Here is a 19,631-nt window from a genome sequence, read left to right as displayed (position 1 = left end):
TTTTTTTCCCCTAGAGACGTGATTAAACGTTATGGCCTTTTCCCGTCTAGCTAAGAGAAACGTCGTAAAGTTTCTCTTAGCTCCATGTTCCAAACCCAAAATTCGAGGGCCAAACATCAGCCTAGGGGCCATAATTAGATCTTGAAACCCACTTTGAAAAAAGAATTCCACAGAGAACTATTCAGGGCTCTCTTTTCATTGAGATAAAGAGATGCCACATGTAGAGCATTTGTTTGTTTATTCATTCATCGTTCATTCCACAAATAATTATGTTAATAGCCACTTAAAGTCATCTTAGAATGGGTATTATTTAATGTGCAGAAGGATGCATGGCAAAAAGAGACGCTGAGTTTATTTTTTTACTTTATTTGGCCTTTACCTGCCAAGGTTTCTTTTCCCCACCTTCAGAATGTGTTTGCCAGCAGGACCTACTTTGCATATGTGTCATATTATTATATTCCATCTTTCCCTGTTACAGTCATTTTAATAGTGATTTGGGTTGTGGTATCTTTGTGCTACTCTGTACTTAAGCAGAGGGAACTCTTACCAGTCCAGGGAAAGAAGGAATTGTCAAAATTAAATCAGAAGTCAGGGTTCCATGGCCTGCTGATTTGTACAGTTCACGTTTTTACAACTTAAGTATGAACTAAAACAGTGATATTACGGCCACTTTAATTTTTATCGACATGTGTAAGAATATGAATATGGCTAAAAGGGGGATAGATGAGACTTGCAGATTTCATGGGAAACATTATTAATGCTCTTAATCTTCTGGCGTTACCTAGGGGCCGAAGAGAGCACAAGGCAGAATTGAATACAGTCCCAGCCCAGAATAAGAGCCCAATGCATGTTAGCCTAGGAGTGGAAAAGCCATTGCCTGCAGCGGTAACATAAATGTATGACTTAGGCTGGGTGGGAGATCACAGGCAGTGGTGGGGCTTTGGCAACCTAGAGAGCTCCTAAGTTGCCTAAAGGCATCCATGTTTAACAAATTGAAAAGCACTGTGCTCGCCAAACAAAAACATGTCTAGAGATTCAGTACTGTCCCAGCCCAAGTGTTAGATCTCTGAAGTATGCCTATGCCTTGCTTTATTTCCTCCATTCCCCTTTCCACATACCCTTTTTTACTCTTTTACTTCCCACCACCATCCACCCTGTGTCTTGGACTGCTTGCCACTTCAGCCGAGAGCTGTAATCACAAAGTTTCTACCTCATTTCAAAGAATATCTAATGTCCATTGACAGATGAATGGATAAAGAAGATGTGGTGTGTATACGTACATGCACAATGGAATATTACTCAGCCATCAAAAAGAATGAAATAGTGCCATTTGCAGCAACAGGGATAGACCTAGAGATTATCATACTAAGCAAAGTAAGTCAGAAAGAGAAAGACAAATACCATATGATATCACTTGGAATCTAAAATTTGACACAAGTCAACATATCTACAAAATAAAAACAGACTCACAGATATAGAGAACAGACTTGTGGTTGCCAAGGGTAGGGGGGGTGGGGGTAGAGGAGGGAAGGAACGGGAGTTTAAGATTAGCAGAGGCAAACGATTATATATAGGATGGATAAACAAAAAGGTCCTACCATATAGCACAGGGAACTATATTCAATATCCTGTGATAAATCATAATGGAAAAGAATATGAAAAAGAATATATAACTGAGTCACTTTGCTGTACAGAGGAAATTAACACAACATTGTAAATCAACTATACTTCAGTAAAATCTAAAAAAAAAAAAAAAATAGTAATAACTAATGAAATGTGCCTGGGTTTGCGAGTGTTTGTGTACATATTAACCAAGCATCATTTAAAACACTTTTTAAAACTTTTCAATCTTTGTTAGCTTTTATAGTATGTATATAATACATGTTCTTCATTTGAAAAGTTCTAACAGTATAGAAACTAAAGTAAAATGAGTTTCTTCCTTTCTCCCCTCTGCCAATCCCATTCCCTGGATAAATATTATTAGCTGTTTGGTGTATATTCATCCACATTTTTTCTGAACATATAAACTAACATATGCATGCACATACTTACACACATAGATTATGCATAAATATAATATTAAAATACTGCATACCATTGTGCAACTTGCTTTTCCATATAATACATCACAGACAAATTTTCATAATAGTGTGATTATATCACATTCTTTATAACAGCTATTTATCAATATATAATAATTTACTTCACCAGTCCCTATTAGTGATGTTTAAATTGCTTCTAGCTTTTCTATTTTTCTGCATCCAACTCTCTACAAGCATGTGTGATAGCCATCTCCACGTTCAAAGCCAAACTCCTGATCTTCTCCCCCATACCTGCTTATCTTAAAGTTTTCCATCTTAATTCACGGAACTCCATCCTTTGCATTGCTTATGCCAAAACCCTTGGAATCATCTCAGGCTCCTTTCTCTTTCTCCACATCCATTATGTCAGCACCAGCTCGGCCTCCCAAGTCAGCTCCATGCTTCTGCCTTTACCCGACAGTCTGTTCTCAACCTGAGGGATCCTTTTCAAATGTGCGGCAGGTCAGGCCACACTTCTGTGGATTCTTGTCTCACTTGCATAAAAGCCAAGGTCCTTACACTGGTGGACAAGGCCTTAAATGATCACCCCCACCACCTCCACCCCCCGCCACCATTGTCTCCCCCGCCCATACTCACCTATAGCTCTCCCACTTTGCTCATGCTGCCCCAGCCATACTCGCCTTCTCACTTGTCTTCAAACATGCCAGGTATGCTCCTCTCTTGGGGCCTTTGCACATGCTCTGCCTTCTGTCAGCAATGCTCTTCCCCCAGATATACACAAGCCTGCTTCCTAACACTTTCAAGTGTTCAATAGTCTCCTTCTCAGTGAGGCCTTCCTTGCCCAGGGTATTTATAAAGAACATTTCTCAGCTTTCTCTAGCCCTCTTCTCTGTAGCACTTATCACCATCTAATGTACTTTACAATAGAGGTTACTTTTTGTTTTGTTTATTATCTGTCTCTACCCCTGGAAGATAAGGAGGGCAGGAAATTTGTCTGTTTGGTTCTCTGTGGAATCCTCAGCATCTGGACGAGTGCCTGCCCCACAGTAGGCTGACAGTAGCTACTTGTTGAATGAACAGATGCTATGAACGTGTCAGCTGTGAACGTCCACATACATATTTATTTGCTCACATGTGGGGCTATCTCTTCAAGGTGAATGATTAGAAGTGGAATTGCTGAGCCAAAGGGCATGCTTATTTTAAATGTAATAGGTATTGTAAATTGCTTTCCATAAAGGTTGTACATTTGGTATACTGTATGATTCTTCTTGTAAAAAAAAAAAAAAAGATGTATTTTAAAATAGAACTTAACCTGGATGTAGGGGTGAGGTTACAAGTGAAAGGGACCTTTTAATTCAGGGATCCTTCATCTGGGGTCCATGAACGTAGACTTCTGATGGATATTCAGCATCTTTTTAAACTGGAAACGTTGCCAACCAAGCACAGTCATTTTAACAGTATCTGGGACTTTGTCACTAACAGAAGTCACAGATGTTTTTGTATCATAGTATAAATGTTGTGGCTGTCTTGAATTTGTTCACCCTCTTCCCTGCTTTGGAATCACAGTGAATCCTCCTTCCCTTGAGTCCTCCCTTTCCTTTACCCACCACTAGTTATTTGTCTCGCCACTAGATCTTGTTATTTAATGTGTTAATAAAGAAGCACCTATAATACCTTATTGCTAATTTGTTTTTTTAATACTCATATCTATTTCAGTATAATTGGTTTCATCTTATGCATTTAAAATTAGAGTCTTTATCAAACTGCCACAAGGGTTCATGGTGCAAAAACAGTTAAGAGCTCTGTTCGTTGAAGGAGCTGCTGTTCATTTGAAGGAGTAAGTTAGTCATACAGATAATCATTAGGCATTTTATAAAATTAAAGTGCCACAAAATTTCAGTACCAGAATAGTAGATACACTAATATTTATGGCTATCGTGTCTTTCATTCGTTCATCCGATGCTTATTTATTAAGTGCTTCTATAGGCAGTGCTCTGTGTCAAGAGTTCTGCAAATCAAAGGGGAAGATCTGCTCCTTGCGTATGCTCACTGGGGAACGTTGAAAGTGACTAATCCAGTGATGCACATCAGAACCGTCTACCCAGAGCCTCTCCATCCTTGACTCACTCCCCTCCTCTACCCACCTCTGCATGTTGGAGAGCTCGGGCCTTGTTCCTGGTTTTCTTCTCTATCCACGTTTTGTTGCTACGTGATCTTATGCAGAGTTGCAACACCTAAATGCTGGTGATTTCCAAAGTTACACCTTCAGACCAGATCTTGCCCTAAGATCCAGGCTCATCCATACTTACCATCTCTACTTGGGTGACTCATGGCATCCCAGACTTCATAATCAAACATATTTCTCCCTACTACTTCAGTAAGTGGCATCACTATCCATCCATTGACTCAAGCTAAAAATTGCCCAAGGGTCTTCCTTGAATCCTACCTTCCCTTTACTTGCCTCCCCTTATCCCACATCCCTAATGCAATTCATCAGCAAATAATGTTGGTTCTCTATTCATAATACCTTATTACAGTGCTATTCAAAGTGTGGTCAGCAGATCAGTGCTGGTCCGTGATGAGTTAGGTATAGACACTGAGAGTAAGCATTAGAAGCTTTTACAGCAGTTTGAAATTGTCATGATGCCACATTCACAATGGCAGATTCATCTCGTTGAACAGGGTATAGACCTCTTCAGTTCTGGCAAGCTCAAATGGTGAGTCATGTGGCGCAAGTTGTGTAATAAATAATCCCGTGCAATAGGACCATATTACAGTATGTGATAGTTTATGATTGGTTTATCAGCTGTATTCTCAAAGTGTATAAAAACCTGTGAAGATGTAAGCATTTCTTGTTATAACTTATATTTACAAGTTTTCATTTTTAATCAAAAATTTTCATTTTATTGTTTAACATTATTAGTTAATTAAGGAAATAAAATTTATGTTGATTATTTTCACCCTCAAGTTACAGAAGGTAAAACAAGCCTCACTGGAGTTTTTTGTTAGCTTGTTGGCAAGGAAACACTTGTCTTTTCTGAATGTGGCAAGAGTATAAACCAAATGGTGAAGGTGGAAGTGATTCTGAAGAAACAAAGGCCCAAGAGTACATATTTGTTTTCCTCAAAACTGTAATCCTTCACATACTGAGTTCAGTTTATAGCTGTCATTGATGTTGACATCCTAAAAGCATAATGTTTAGTGATTTGTAGAGACATACTGGCTATGAAGCAATGGAACCATCAAAACATATAGGGTAGTAGAATCCACGATGACACACAAAAAAAGTATTCTTTAATGGCATCCAAAAAAAAATAATTAAGTTCAAAGCCACGAGAATTTTTTGAAAGAAAGAATAGAGGATTAAAAAGCTGATTGAAACAGATATTCAGTATTTCTCTTATAAACATGAGGGTTCTACAGGCTTCTTAGTAAGTAGTGTTTCAGCTCGCCAAGACTAAAATCCATATACAGGTGGTGAGACATTGGTGAAGGATTGTATCAAAGGTATTTGCTCAGAAATGTTGGGTGAATCCGCGCACAGAAGGTAGCTCAAGTATACTTCCAGGGCCCCCGCAGCTCAGCCTATTCTGGAACCGGCCAATGGTGTGGAGGACTAACTCATAGAGCAACTGAAGCCAGCAACATGTTTTTTCATTGTAGTGCAATCATTTCACTCATATTCCTATTTATGTGCAATTTGAACATGTTGGTGATACGAAGGAAGAATTTCTTTTTTCAGTTTTGTCGCTGACAAACAACTAAGTCTGAACTGTGTAGATGAAGGATTAGTTGTCAACAAACATGGATTGGAGTTTACATTTTGTGTAGGAGCGTGTTCCGATGGTGCAGAAAACATCCTGAAGACATCGCCCTGATTTAGGGGCTGCACCAGAATGTAAATCAGCGGGCTGTCTCTCTCATGAGGAAGTCCCGCTATGAAAAGAAATGTTGGTGGAACTAAACTGTGGGCTTAGTGCCGTCCTAAAAATCATGAATTAGGTAAAGGCTGGTGTGTTAAATTCTGGATTATTCTCTTGTGTTACATGATACTGTGTAGGCAGATCATGAACAGCTATTACTACATGCTGAGGTGTGATGATAATCAAGAGGACAAGTGTTCGAGAATGTTCAATTTATAGAACAACTCTAAACGTTTCTGTAAAATCAGAAGACGGTTTGATCCCGGCTTGTTGAAGATATGAATTGGACAAGCAGGATTGCGTATGTATCTAATACCTTCATTATTTTTAATGATCTCAGTATTTCCATGCAAAGAAGAAATGCAACATGTTTTTCAGTGGCTGATAAAAAAAAGAAAGGAGCTTGGAAGAACAGAGTTTCTACAGATTATTATGACACACGTTCCATAAATTAACAATTATCAATGATGCAGGTGATCTTTATACTGCACATCTGTGAAAAGCTATCACAAAACACCTTAAAATTTGATAAGGCATTTTGAATTTTATTTTCCATCAAAAGAAGATCTACGCCTAAAAAATTCATGGATCCAGAATCCATTTCTTTCATCAAAAGATAACTTAAATTTAACCATAACTTACAAGATACATTGCTGGAACTGACTTCTTTTGAAGGATTTAAAGGACTCTGAAAACACAGTAGTACTTTCTCCATTTTAGATAAAATTTTAAAGTGAACAAACTGAGCTTGCTGAAATTGCTGTAAAACCTCTTCTTCTATTCCATTCTGTGAGACTGGTTTCTTTCCTCTTATTATTATTAACATAAAACATAGAAATAGTTTAGATGTACCTTATCAACTACAAGTAGCCTTGTTGGCAAAACCACCTAGATTAGATAAATTATCAATCAAGAAGCAAGTCAATTTGTCACATTAAAAATTTTAAGCATTTATATACACTGTGTTCATTCAAAGTGTGCCTATAGACATTTAATATGGGGATTCATTTTTTTCCCTCAAAATGAAAAAAAAAGTTACAAGTGTAATAGTGAGCCTATACTGCATATTAGTTGCCTACATACATACTTTCAATGAATAAACAACATGTACAATTTTCATACGTTTTTCCTTATGTATACTTTGGTAATATTTATTGCAGTATAATTTCCTGTTGGTTGAACTAATAATACAGAATTGCAGCTTTTATCTTGTAAGTCTTTTTATTTCATTTTTCTAGTAATTCATTTTTATTAAGTTTTACAAAGTAGCAGTTTGCAACAGACTGGAAAAATTTTTTCAATTGGTCCTTTACCAAAAAGAATTTAAGCAGCACTGCCTTAGGGGACTTAATAGAAAATGAGGCTTTTCTTCAAAACATACCCTCTGAAAAGAATTAGTTCTCTTACGAAGTCTTTCAAACTATCAGACATGTTCTCAGTTACTTTATTTTGAACAAGAAAAGAGTGTTGAGCCTGAAGCAGCCTCAGTCAGTGTGAGTTTTTGATGCTTACAGAGGTTACCTGATGAAATTGGCAAATAAAGGAGGAAGGAAATGTCACACAGATCCAGTTCTTCTGCCTGATGTTATAAACTCATAACTGCAAATATTGGCTGTCATTGTAAACAAGCCTTTAAAGATCACTTTAAAAGCAATCCAGTAAGTGGTTACATATTAGAGATCACAAATATAAATCTCAGATTGAATGAAAAAGAAATCCAAAACATACATGTTATAATGTTATGCAAATAGCTACCAAGTGGCTTTAGGTAAAAATTTCTAGTGTCAGTACCAAGCATGGAATTTGCAAAGTCCTGTATTCCAGACAACTTTAACAGATGTGAAAATGACATGCTCTGGAAAATAGAGTTAATGTCTCTAAAAGTGGCTCTGGTGATAATGAAAACATTGATATGAAGGCACATGTCAAGAATGAATAAAATTGTTTCATGAAACGTGATCATGAAAAAAGCAGCGTGTGTTGGTTATTAAGCTCTTGTCTCTCAGCCCCAAACCCACCCTTCTCTACTCTGCATGGTGAGGCTGGGATAAGACTCTGAAAGCCGCATTTCTCCTTTACCAGCTGCCTCTCAGCAGGTTCCATCTTCCCAACGTGCAGAGGATGCCTGACGGCTGGAGAAGGGAGCAGCAGTGGCTCTTTCCTCCCTGTCTCCTCTCGGTTCCCGGAAGGGTCACTTCATTCCAGCACCTGCTGTTGGTTCTAGTTTCCCACTGTTTCTCACCCTGGACCCCTCAGAGACATCAGCCACAGCTCCCAGAGGGTGGGCTCCAGCTTCCCGGGACCCTCCACCAGCCTTCTAGGTCGTAACCTCAGCCTCTTCCCTCTGTGTCTTCAGCCCTGACGATGGCAGAGGCTTCATATACTCATAGTTATGACTTTTTTTTTCTTTTTAATAACTGCAATGTTTCCCTTTTGCCTTGTAGTCCTCCAATACCTGTCTAACTATTTCTTAGGTTAAAATCTCTCTTTTAAAATAACTGTTGTATTTCTGGACTGGACTTCCTGACTGGATCCCAGCTGATGTACTGGCAATGGCCCCAGCTGGTATGGCAGTGGTTTGGTTGTGTCCAGCCCTGAATGCAGTGCCGAGCAGCTTGCCGGTGGGAAGTGGAGTGGTAGTAATCCCCGTCATGCAGTGGCATTGTGATTAATCAGATCACCCCCAGGGGTTGATGGTAATGGAGTGCCCACTGAAGCAAGAAACTTGAGGCTGCTGCGTGTACCCATCATTGCAGTAATGATGACAACTAAGAGTGGGGAATAGGGTGGCTATTTCTACCTGGATGTGTATTTGTAGGAAAAAAAAAAAAAAGACAAGCTCACGTCTTTAAACACTGAGGTCAAGTCATAGATGGCAAATCTCAAATGATCCCACCTCTCTCCATCTGCACTGCATCATCCTGCCTCACACCATCCTCATTTCTCCCCTGAAGTTTGCAATAGCTTCCGGCTTCCAGCCCTTCTTTCTGACAATCCATTTTCTATATGGTGACCCAAGTGCCTTAAAACCAGCTCCTCTGCTTAAAACCTCCAGTGACATCCTATTGCACTTAAAATCTAACCTCTTCAACCTCATCTCAAACCGCTTTCTTCTTCTCAGTTGTTCTCGTCTTTCTAGCTCTTTCCAGCTGTGGGACTCCCACCTTTACAGTTCTCTCTCATTGGAATTCACTTCCCCAAGCTCTTGTATGTGACCGCTTCCCTTCAACCCTTTCCCCTTGTAAATATGTCATCACGGGTTCATTTCTTTCATAGCACTTACCACAATCTTTGTAGATCTTTTTTATTTCCTTGTTCATCTCCCCCCTACCAAACTGCACTCCATTAGGGCAGAGACCTGTCTGTCTGATTGGCTACTGTATTCCCAGGACGCTGCTCCAATGCCTACCACATAGTAGATGGTCAATACATATTTGTTGATTGAATGATCCTGAGAAATAATTTTTCCTCAATTAATTTATAATTTTAGTTATGAAGCATTTCAAGCATGCAGAAGATATCATAACACCCAGGTGCCTACCAACCAAATTTAACAGATTTTGACATTTTGCCATATTTGCTTCTGATTTTTTCTTCTCTCTCGTTCTCTTTTTTAAAAGAAATGTTAAATGTAAAAGAAATGTGTCCATTTCACCTAAGTTCAAAATTATTAGCACAAATTATGCATGGTATTCTCTTAACAATATTTTTAATGGCTGTAAGATCTGCCTCACCTTCAATCCAGATATAGGTTAATTTGTGGGGTTTTTTCCCTTTCATCAGTCTAGCTAGAGGTTTATTAATTTTACTGATCTTTTTAAAGAACCATCTTTGGTGTCATTTATTTTCTGTATTATTCTTCCATTTTCTAGTTCATTGATTTTTGCTGCTGTTATATTATTATTTCCTTCTACTTATTTTGGTTTACTTGATCTTTTTATGGCTTCTTCAAGTAGATGTTTCCATCGTTGATTTTAGTCTTTTTTTCTTTTCCAATGTAAACATTTAAAACTTTATATTGCCATCTAAGCAGTGCTTTAACTGCATTCCACAAATTTTGTGTTTTCATTATCATCCAGTTCAAAATAGTTTCTAATTCTCTTTGTGTTTTCTTCTGTGAACCATGGGTTGTTAAGAAATATGTTGCTTAATTTCCAAATATTTAGATATTTTCCAGATTTTTTGGTTACTGATTTTTTATTTAATTCTGTTCCCTTCAGCTCCTTAAATTTATTGTAACTTTTTTTATGTCTCAGCATCTGTCTTGGTGAATGTTCCATTAGAAATGGAGAGGAATGAATATCTTTTAGATGTCAATATTTACTACCAGAGGAGTATTAAAATAATCAGCTATAATAGATTTGTCTGGTTCTTCTTTGAGTTCTCTCAGTTTTTTGCTTCATGTGTTTTTAAGCTCTTTTATTAGGTATATATACATTTAGGATTATGTCTTCTTGATTAATTGATTGACTCTTATTATTATGAAATATCTCTTTTTCTCTGATAGTATTCTTTGTTCTGAAGTGATATTGATATAGCCATTCCTCTTTTGTTATCTTTTTTTATTCTTTTACTATTAATTTATCTATGTCTTTATGATTAAAGTGGATTTCCTAAGGATGGCATACAGTTGAGTTGCTTTTTTATTCATTCTTACAATCTCTTCTTTTTAATTAGAGTGTTTATCCTATTTACAGTTAATGTAATTATCAATATGGTGGGGTTTAAGCCTGCCATCTTCATATTTATTTTCTGTTTCTTCTATTTGTCCTTCTTTTTCCCTTCCTTTCTTACCTTTATTTCCAGGACTCTTCTTTCCTTTGTGTAGATCCAATTTTCCATTCCTTATAATTTTTTTATAAGCCTAAAGAACTTCCTTAAAATTTCTAGTCTACTGGTGACAAATTTTCTCAGTTTCTGTTTGTCTGAAAACGTTTTATTTTACTTTCATTTTTGAAGGATATTTTCTTTCAGCACTTTAAAGTTGTCATTCTAACTGGTTTCCATTATTTCTGATGACAAGTCAGTGGTAATTTTTATACATTTTTTTCTCTGAACATATGTGTCGTTTTCTCTGGCTGCTTTTAAGATTTTGTTTTGTTTGTTTTCAGCAATTTGCTTATGATGTTCCTTTTTATAGTGTTCTTTATTTATCCTGCTTAGAGTTTGTTGAGTTTGGATCAGGGGTATTCTAGTGTTCACCAAATTTGGACAATGTTTGGCCATCATTCCTTCAAATGTTTTTTCTTCTTCCCTGATATTCTGGTACTCCAATTACATGTAAATTAGACCACTTTGTATTACCACACAAGTCACCGATGTTCTTTCCATTTCACTCTCAGCCTTTTTTTTTTCTCAGATTCAATTTGGAAAGTTTCTATTTCCATTTCGTTAACTTCACAAACAATTTTTTTCTGTAATGTCTAATATGATGTTGATCTCATCCCATGAATTATTTGCTTCAGATATTATACTTTTAGTCTCTAGAAGTTCCACTTGGTTCTCTTTTATGTTTTTCATTTCTCTCTTCATTATGTTTATCTTTTCTTTGATCCTGGAGCATACTTATAATTAGAAGTCCTTGTCTACCAATTCTGTCATCTTTGTTGTTTTTGGTTCTGTTTCTTTTGACTGATTTTTCTCCTGTTTAGGGGTCACATTTTCTTACTTCTTAGCATGTATAACAATGTTTTTATTGGATTCTAGACTTTATTTTATTAATCTTCTATTGCTCTGTGACAGATTATCAGAAATTTAACAGCTTACAGCAACCTCTGGTTTCATCTCACAGTTCTGCAGGTTATAAGTCAGATGTGCTCACTTGAGTTCTCTGCCTAGGGTCAAGGTATTGGCTGGGCTGAGATTTTTTTGTTTTTTGTTTTTTTTTTTTTTTTTTTTTTTTTTTTTTTTTTTTTTTTTTTAAATTTTATAGCTACTTTTATTTTTATTTATTTATTTTATTTTTGGCTGTGCTGGGTCTTCGGTTCGTGCGAGGGCTTTCTCTAGTTGCGGCAAGTGGGGGCCACTCTTCATCGCGGTGCGGGGACCGCTCTTCATCGCGGTGCGCGGGCCTTTCACTATCGCGGCCCCTCCCGTTGCGGGGCACAGGCTCCAGATGCGCAGGCTCAGTAGTTGTGGCTCACGGGCCCAGCTGCTCCGTGGCATGTGGGATCTTCCCAGACCAGGGCTCGAACCCGTGTCCCCTGCATTAGCAGGCAGATTCTCAACCACTGCGCCACCAGGGAAGCCCTGTTTTTTGTTTTTTTTAATTTATTTGGTTGCACCAGGTCTTAGTCGTGGCTGGTGGGCTCCTTAGTTGTGGCAGGTGAGCTCCTTAGTTGTGGCTCACTGGCTCCTTAGTTGTGGCTCACCAGCTCCTTGGTTGTGGCATGCAAACTCTGGGCTGAGCTCTTATGTGGAAATTCATAGGAAGAATCTGCTTTCAAGCCTATCCGGGTTGTTGGAAGCTTCCTTGTGGCTGTGGGTCAGAGGCCCTCGTTTTCTTGCTCGCTGTCAGCCAGTCTACTCTGCGCTCTTAGCAGATGCCTGCATTCCTTCTCATGTGGTCCTCTCCATCTTCAAAGCAGCAGTGGTGTGTCACATCCTTCTTAACTCTTTGAGTCTCTCTGATCTCTTTTGCTTCCAACTGGAGAAAGTTTTCTGCTTTTAAGGGCTCATGTGATTAGATTACGCCCACCTGGATTATTTTACCTGGATTATTTAACAATCGTGGAAATGATCTCTCATAACATTCACAGGTTCTGAGGACTCGGGGGTATGGAATCTTGGGGGCCATTCCTAGAACTTCTGCCTACCACAATTATGAATGTTATGATGTTGACAGTTGAGATTTTGATGTCTTCTTTTGAGTATTGAGATTAGTTCTGACAGGTTTTAAATTTACTTGCTAATGGGCTTGATTTTCAAGGCTTGTTTATAAGCTTTGTACAGTTGACTCTTGAACAATGCAGAGGTTAAGGGCACTGATCCCCTTGTAGTCAAAAATCTATGTACTGCTATCTCTGCCTCAAAAAACAAAGGAATTGAAAGATGACTCACCCAAGGTCAGGAAGCTAAAACTGTTTGGACGGAATCAGGTCTCAAACCCTAGTTCTTTTGATTCCACATATTGTGATCTCTAATCAAACACAAACTTTTCCCCACACTTGATTAAAGATCTGTGAAATGAAAATACAGGTATTATATTTATTGAAAAAAATCCATGTATAGGTGGACCCACGCAGTTCAAACCCGTGTTGTTCAAGGGTGAACTGTATAGTTTTAGAGTACCCTTTACAGCTAATTTAGCCCCACTCCGGAGGTGTGGCCTTTCCGGTGTCTACTCAATAGCCAAGGTGTACAATGCTGTTTCTCCAGTCTCACTAGGGGGAACCTCAACAGGTACAAGCCCTGCGTGAGATCAGTGGTTGTTCAGCTGGCTCATCCCTGGCAATTCCTTCCCCAGGTTTTCTGCATTCTCACCCCTGCGTGTCCTCAGGGAATCCCATGCAGATTTCTGGAGCTCTTTCTCTGCATGGCTCCTTCCCCATGGCACTCCACACCACAAATTCCAGACCCTCAGCCACTCCCAACCCAGGTACACCAAAGGTTAGGGGGAGGGAGCAGTCCAACCCAGGTGCTGGGAATTTGGAGGTATGTAGTTGGAAGAGAATTTTAAAATAATTATAAAAATGACTAAAAGTCTATCTTGTATTTATCATCATGTCTCTACAACTCTGACTAATCAGGTGATAAAATACTTGGGATGGGGTGGGAAACGGGACTTTTGTTGGCCTACGTTCTAAACAATTGCTGAGGTTACTTTTGAGTTTTAATAATACACGTGTAAACTTTAAATTGCACATTATTATATTTTTCTTTTATTAAACAGCTAAATGTGCTTATTTTGAGCGTACATTTCTAGCAGTAGCAGTTCAGAATCATTTGGACTGGCTTCAGATATAGTTTGTGTTTCCATCTTCTGTGGTATAAGAAACTCCCATGTTTAGAGAATAGATTTGGTATAAACAACGATAACACAGTTGTTGTGAAGATAAAGAAATAATGTGAGTTATTTAAAGTCTCATTGTATGTGACCACTTAAGAGTTTTACTTTGTGTTTACAATGTAAAATAGTGAAACCAAGTGGGAAATGTGAGGCATCATATTTATGTTTGTTAAGTGTAAGGTTTAGTTAACACCTGAACTATTTTACAGATTTCAATAAAATTTTGTAAAATGATGTTTATTCCCTTTTTGCATCGTTAATGGTTTGTTTTAAAACCAGAGAATAAATCAAGAACATAGTGATTATTGCTGATTATTACATGATTATTGCTGAAAATAATTTTGTCATACAGAGAAGAGAGGTGTTTAAGAAATGATAGGCTCCTGGTGTCAAATATGTTAGGTGCTCTGTGCCCCAGACTCTGACCTCTGTCTCCTCAGCTCAGTAAGACCGCCATCCCCTGCTTGAGTTTCCCTTCCCTTTACCTCAGTTCGGATGGTACCTCTAGGCAGAAAGCCAGGATAATTATAGGGCTCTCTTCACTTGTTTTTCTTCTCAGGAATCATATAAGCCCTGCTCTCTGCTGTCCAATCTCTGAAAGCCACTTTAAAAAATATATCTTTCGGGATTTCCCTGGCGGTCCAGCGGTTAAAACTTCGCCTTCCATTGCAGGGAGTGCAGGTTTGATCCCTGGTCGGGGAGCTAAGATCCCACATGCCTCGTGGCCAAAAAGCCAGAACATAAAACAGAAGCAATATTGTAACAAATTCAATTCAATAAAGACTTAAAAAATGGTCCACATCAAAAAACAAATTTTTAAAAAAATATCTCTATATATCTTTCATTGTTTATGGGAGAAGGGCTACTCTGGTACTCTCCAAGTTTGATTTAATTATTTGTGTATATTTCTATTTCCTGGGTTAGCCTACGAGTTCCATAAGTGTAGGAGCCATATGGTGTTAGAGTTCTCCAGAGAAACAGAAACAATAAGACATACATATATAGAGAGAGAGATTTATTTTAAGGAATTGGCTCACAAGATTGAGAGCGGGCAAGTCTGAAGTCCAAGGGAAAGCTGCAGACTGCAGACTCAGCCGAGGTTTCTTTTCTTTTCTTTTTTTAAAATTTTATTTATTTATTTATTTTTGGGGCCACACCACACGGCATGTGGGATCATAGTTCCTTGACCAGGGATGGAACCCACACCCCCTGCAGTGGAAGCTCAGAGTCTTAACCACCAGAGCGCCAGGGAAGTCCCTCAGCCAAGGTTTCTATATTGCATTCTGGAGGCAGAATCACTTCTTTGGGAAACATCACTCTTTGCTTGTAAGACCTTGAACGAATTGGATGAGGCCCACCCACTTTGGGGGTTATCTGCCAGACTCAAAGTCTACTGATTTAAAGGTTAATCACATCTAAAAGATTAACCTTCCCAGCAACATCTAGACTGGTGTTTGACCAAACAAGTAGGCACCATAGCCTACCCAAGGTGACACAAAAAATTAACCACCACACAAATATTATTCATTTTTATACCCCCAGGGCCTAGGGTGGTACATAGGAATTAAGGACTAACAAATAAGAGTCTGGGAATAAGGAAATAATTTTGGAAATAAGGCTGGAAGTAGAGGTTGCAGTAGCTCATGAGAGACTTAATGTTAAGGAGTTAACCATATTGTGTGGGCAGAGTGGGAGTCTTCTGTTTTTATGAGGGAAATTGGTGATGTAGTCTGTCTTGATGGCAGCATAGAAACTGAGGTTTAATGTGCAGAATCGTGATGATAGCTGGGGGAAGAATGGCAAGGACTTGAGGAAAGCAGTGTCCTGGGGATGGAAAGATCATGGCGGTAGTGGGACCAGTGGGAATGTAGCAGAGTGCCTGTAAGGAGAGAGGAAAGAGGCAAATAATTAATATTTTGTTGGAGAATCAGCATTGAAATTTCACTTAGTTTCTTTGTCTCCTTACCGCAGAACTCCCTGAATACTTTAGAGAGAGCTTTAGAAAGATGTTAACAAAACTCTAAAATACAAACATACTATTGTTTTTTAAAAAAGAAAGAAACTTACTTCAACAACTCTACATTTATACCTATAATGTATTACTCTGCAATAACAGCTGTTAAGTTTCTCTATGGCCTCTTTCAGTCTTCAGCCATATGTAATCACAGGGTTTTGTATAGTTGTAGTAATGTTGTGTATATCATTTCATATTCTACTATGAGAAAATATTAATTTATATCTACATGGCATCACATATATTATTTAATAAAAGAAAAGCTTTATGGTACATTGATGAGCTGCAATTTACTGAGCTATATTCCTTTTGTGGGACACTTGGATTTCCTACTGGGTTTTTGCCATTGTAAAAGATGATGGTATAGATGATTTTCTACCTAAAGCATTTTTCAACATCTATACTGCAGTATAATTGACATGCAATAAACTGTACATATTTAAAGTATACAGTTTAATAGTTTTTGAGATGTGTATACTCTTGAATTATCACCACAGTCAAGATAATGAAGATATTTATCACCATCAAAAGTTTCCTTGTAACCCTTTGCAATCCCACTGTCCTACCCCGTCCCATCTTCCTGCTTCCTCTTTACAGGCAACTACTGAACTCTTTTCTTTTCTTTTTTTTTAAAATTTTATTATTTATTTATTTATTTATTTTTGGCTGCGTTGGGTCTTCATTACTGCACGCAGGCTTTCTCTAGTTGCGGCGAGTGGGGGCTACTCTTCGTTGCAGTGCGCGGGCTTCTCATTGCGGTGGCTTCTCTTGTTGTGGAGCACGGGCTCTAGGCACACAGGCTTCAGTAGTTGTGGTGCGTGGGCTTCAGTAGTTGTGGCTCGCGGGCTCTAGTGCGCAGGCTCAGTAGTTGTGGCGCACGGGCTTAGTTGCTCCGTGGCATGTGTGATCTTCCTGGACCAGGGTTCGAACCTGTGTCCCCTGCATTGGCAGGAGGATTCTTAACCACTGCGCCACCAGGGAAGCCCTGAACTCTTTTCAGACACTACAAATTAGTTCCCATTTTTAGAATATTATATAAATGGAATCACACAATATATACTCTTTTTTTGGTCTGGCTTCTTTTACTCAGTCTAATTACTTTGAGATTTATTCATGATATAGGGTGTATCAGTAGTTTATCCGTTTTTAATTGCTGAGTAGTGTTTCATTTTATTGATGTGCAACAGTTGACTTATCCATTCACATGTCGATGGACATTTGGGTTGTTCAGGTTTTGGCTGTTGCTAACAAAGCTGCTCTGCACATTCAGGTACAAGTCTTTGAATGGATATGTGCTTTTTCTTTTGGGTAAACACCTAGGAGTAGAATGAATGACTAGATTATATGGTAGGTGTAGGTTTAATTTTTTAAGAAACTGCCCAACTTTTCCAAAGTATTTTCATTCCCACCAGCAGTGAGTGAGAATTCCAGTTGCTCTACATCTTCATCAGCACTTGGTCTTTGTAAATTGAGCCATTCTTTAAGGTATGCAGTGGTTATCTCATTGTGGTTTCCAGTCATATTTTCCTGACGACCAGTGATATTGAAAATCTTTTCATGTGCTTATTTTTCATCTCTGTATCTTCTTTAGTGAAGTGTCTGTTCAAGTGTTTTGCCCATTTTTTATTATGTTGTTTACTTTCTTATTATTGAGTTTTGAGAATTCTTTATGTGTTGTTTTATCAGGTATATGCTTTGCAACAGTTTTCTTCTAGTCTGTGGCTTGTCTTTTAGTCTCTTAACAGTGTCTTTTGAAGAGTAGAAGTTTTTAAAATGTGTTTTCTTTGGATAAATTTTCAGAAATAGGATTAAAAGGTCAAAAACATCTTCTGTGTGTGTGTGGTTCTAGTTACCTCTTGTCAGACCACTTTGGGAAAAGTATGAAACACTGTTGTTGAATAATAGTATGTTCCCTGGGGGCTTGCCAACTCTGGTCTTTATCAGTTGTATTTGTTTGCTATTTTGGTAAGTATAAAGTGTTACATCACAGTTTTATTGCACTCCACTCACCTGGCAAGTTGAACATTTACTTAAATTTGGTATAGTTAAAATTTTTTCTTTTGTAACTTCTGGCCATTTATAACTGGAAAATTTGAGTTATTCTTACAGATTTGTAGGAGCTTCCCTCATAATTTAGATGCGTAAACACGTGCAATATTTATCACAAATGTTTTCGTATCAATATTTACCTTTTATCTTAGTTTTACCTCCCCACCCCAGCTGCCACTTATTTATAATTTCTCCTATTTCTTAAATAGTAAATCTAAATGGCCACTTGGGATAAACAGATTATTCTGTTTTGTTCTAAATTTGGGAAATTGCATGTTAAATTTTTCTTTACTATAATTTTATTATGGTTTGTAATATGTAGTAAGAGTCTAAGTTTATATACCTTAATATTATTAAGGAATAACCTCAGAAGTTCTCTTTTCTGTTGCACTCAGATTGTCATATATTAAATTCCCATATAACTTATGCCCTATACCTAAATTCTTTACTTTGTTCCATAGATTTCTGAAGTCAGCAGCATACTTTCAATGTGGGTTGCTTTATGACATAATCTGGTATTTCCTAAGACAAGTTCCCCGTTATTGTCCAAATTAATCTCTGAGATGATTTTTAGAATTTTTTATATAACAAATTATCCTACTGTTATTTGAAAATGTATTAAATATATAAATTAACTTGAAGTATTGCCACATTTACAGATTTTTGTTTATTTTTTCTTCTACAAAATGTTTGTAATTTTATTTGTATTGGACTGATATATCCCACCTTAGGTTAGTTACCTCAATAAATGTACATTAAGTACAGATATATTTTGTCCTTGTTGTAAGAGAAATCTGTTTTCAAAACAAAAATATTAATCATTGTTACCATTAAAAAAGAATGCTATTGTTATTGGCGTATGTTTTATGTGGCAAATTATTTTATTTGAATTATTTTATTTCTAAAATTCTTAGTAGATTCCTTTGAGTTTGCTGGGTTATATAATCATGACTTCAGCAGTTAGTGATGTTCCTTTCCTATTAATTTTTCTTACTTGTTTTTCCTGCCTTATCACCATGGCAAGACCTTCTAATAATTTATTAAATAACATGTACAATGAAGAGTATCTTTGTTTTGACTTTGCTTTTAGGAAACATGCCACTAATATCTGTATATCCACTAAGAACAATATCATTAAGGCTTTTGTTTAGTTTTCACAAATTCAGAATCAAGCGTGTATGTTATATTTTACAGAATTCCCCTTGAAGCCTTCTAATATACAACTAATTATGCATGCCAGCAAAGTATGTGAAGGGTAAATTAACTATATTATAAAAAGAATATTTCTTTTTGGTTACTTTCCATTTTGCTTCACAAATTTTTCATCTTTTACTCTGAATTTTGAGAGGCTTTAGCATTCATTCATCTTGTTGCTCAGACTCCTGTAGACTTCACGTTCTCTCTGGTCTCAGCTCTGTCTCTAACCTGTTCCTTCAACTTTCCCCTTGATTTTAATTTTTCCAGTTAGACGCTCTATCAAATCAGTCAAAACTCTAATCTTCACGATGCTCCAGGAGCACTCACTGTCCTCTAATAGTATATCTCCTCACCATTGCTCAAAACTCAAGTTTACAGCTATCTATGTAGCATTAATT

General features: G+C 37.5%; 1 protein-coding gene across 3 annotated transcripts in view; it reads left to right on the top strand.

The window, feature by feature from the left end:
* The window catches only part of EFCAB11 (EF-hand calcium binding domain 11), a 165,720-nt gene that overhangs the window by 104,163 nt on the left and 41,926 nt on the right, over window positions 1–19,631 (top strand). The window lies entirely within an intron of this gene.

Source organism: Balaenoptera ricei, chromosome 2, assembly GCF_028023285.1.
Source record: "Balaenoptera ricei isolate mBalRic1 chromosome 2, mBalRic1.hap2, whole genome shotgun sequence".
NCBI lineage: Eukaryota > Metazoa > Chordata > Mammalia > Artiodactyla > Balaenopteridae > Balaenoptera > Balaenoptera ricei.
The sequence above is the reverse complement of the archived record's forward strand: the minus strand, read 5'-3'. Positions and strand labels throughout refer to the sequence as shown.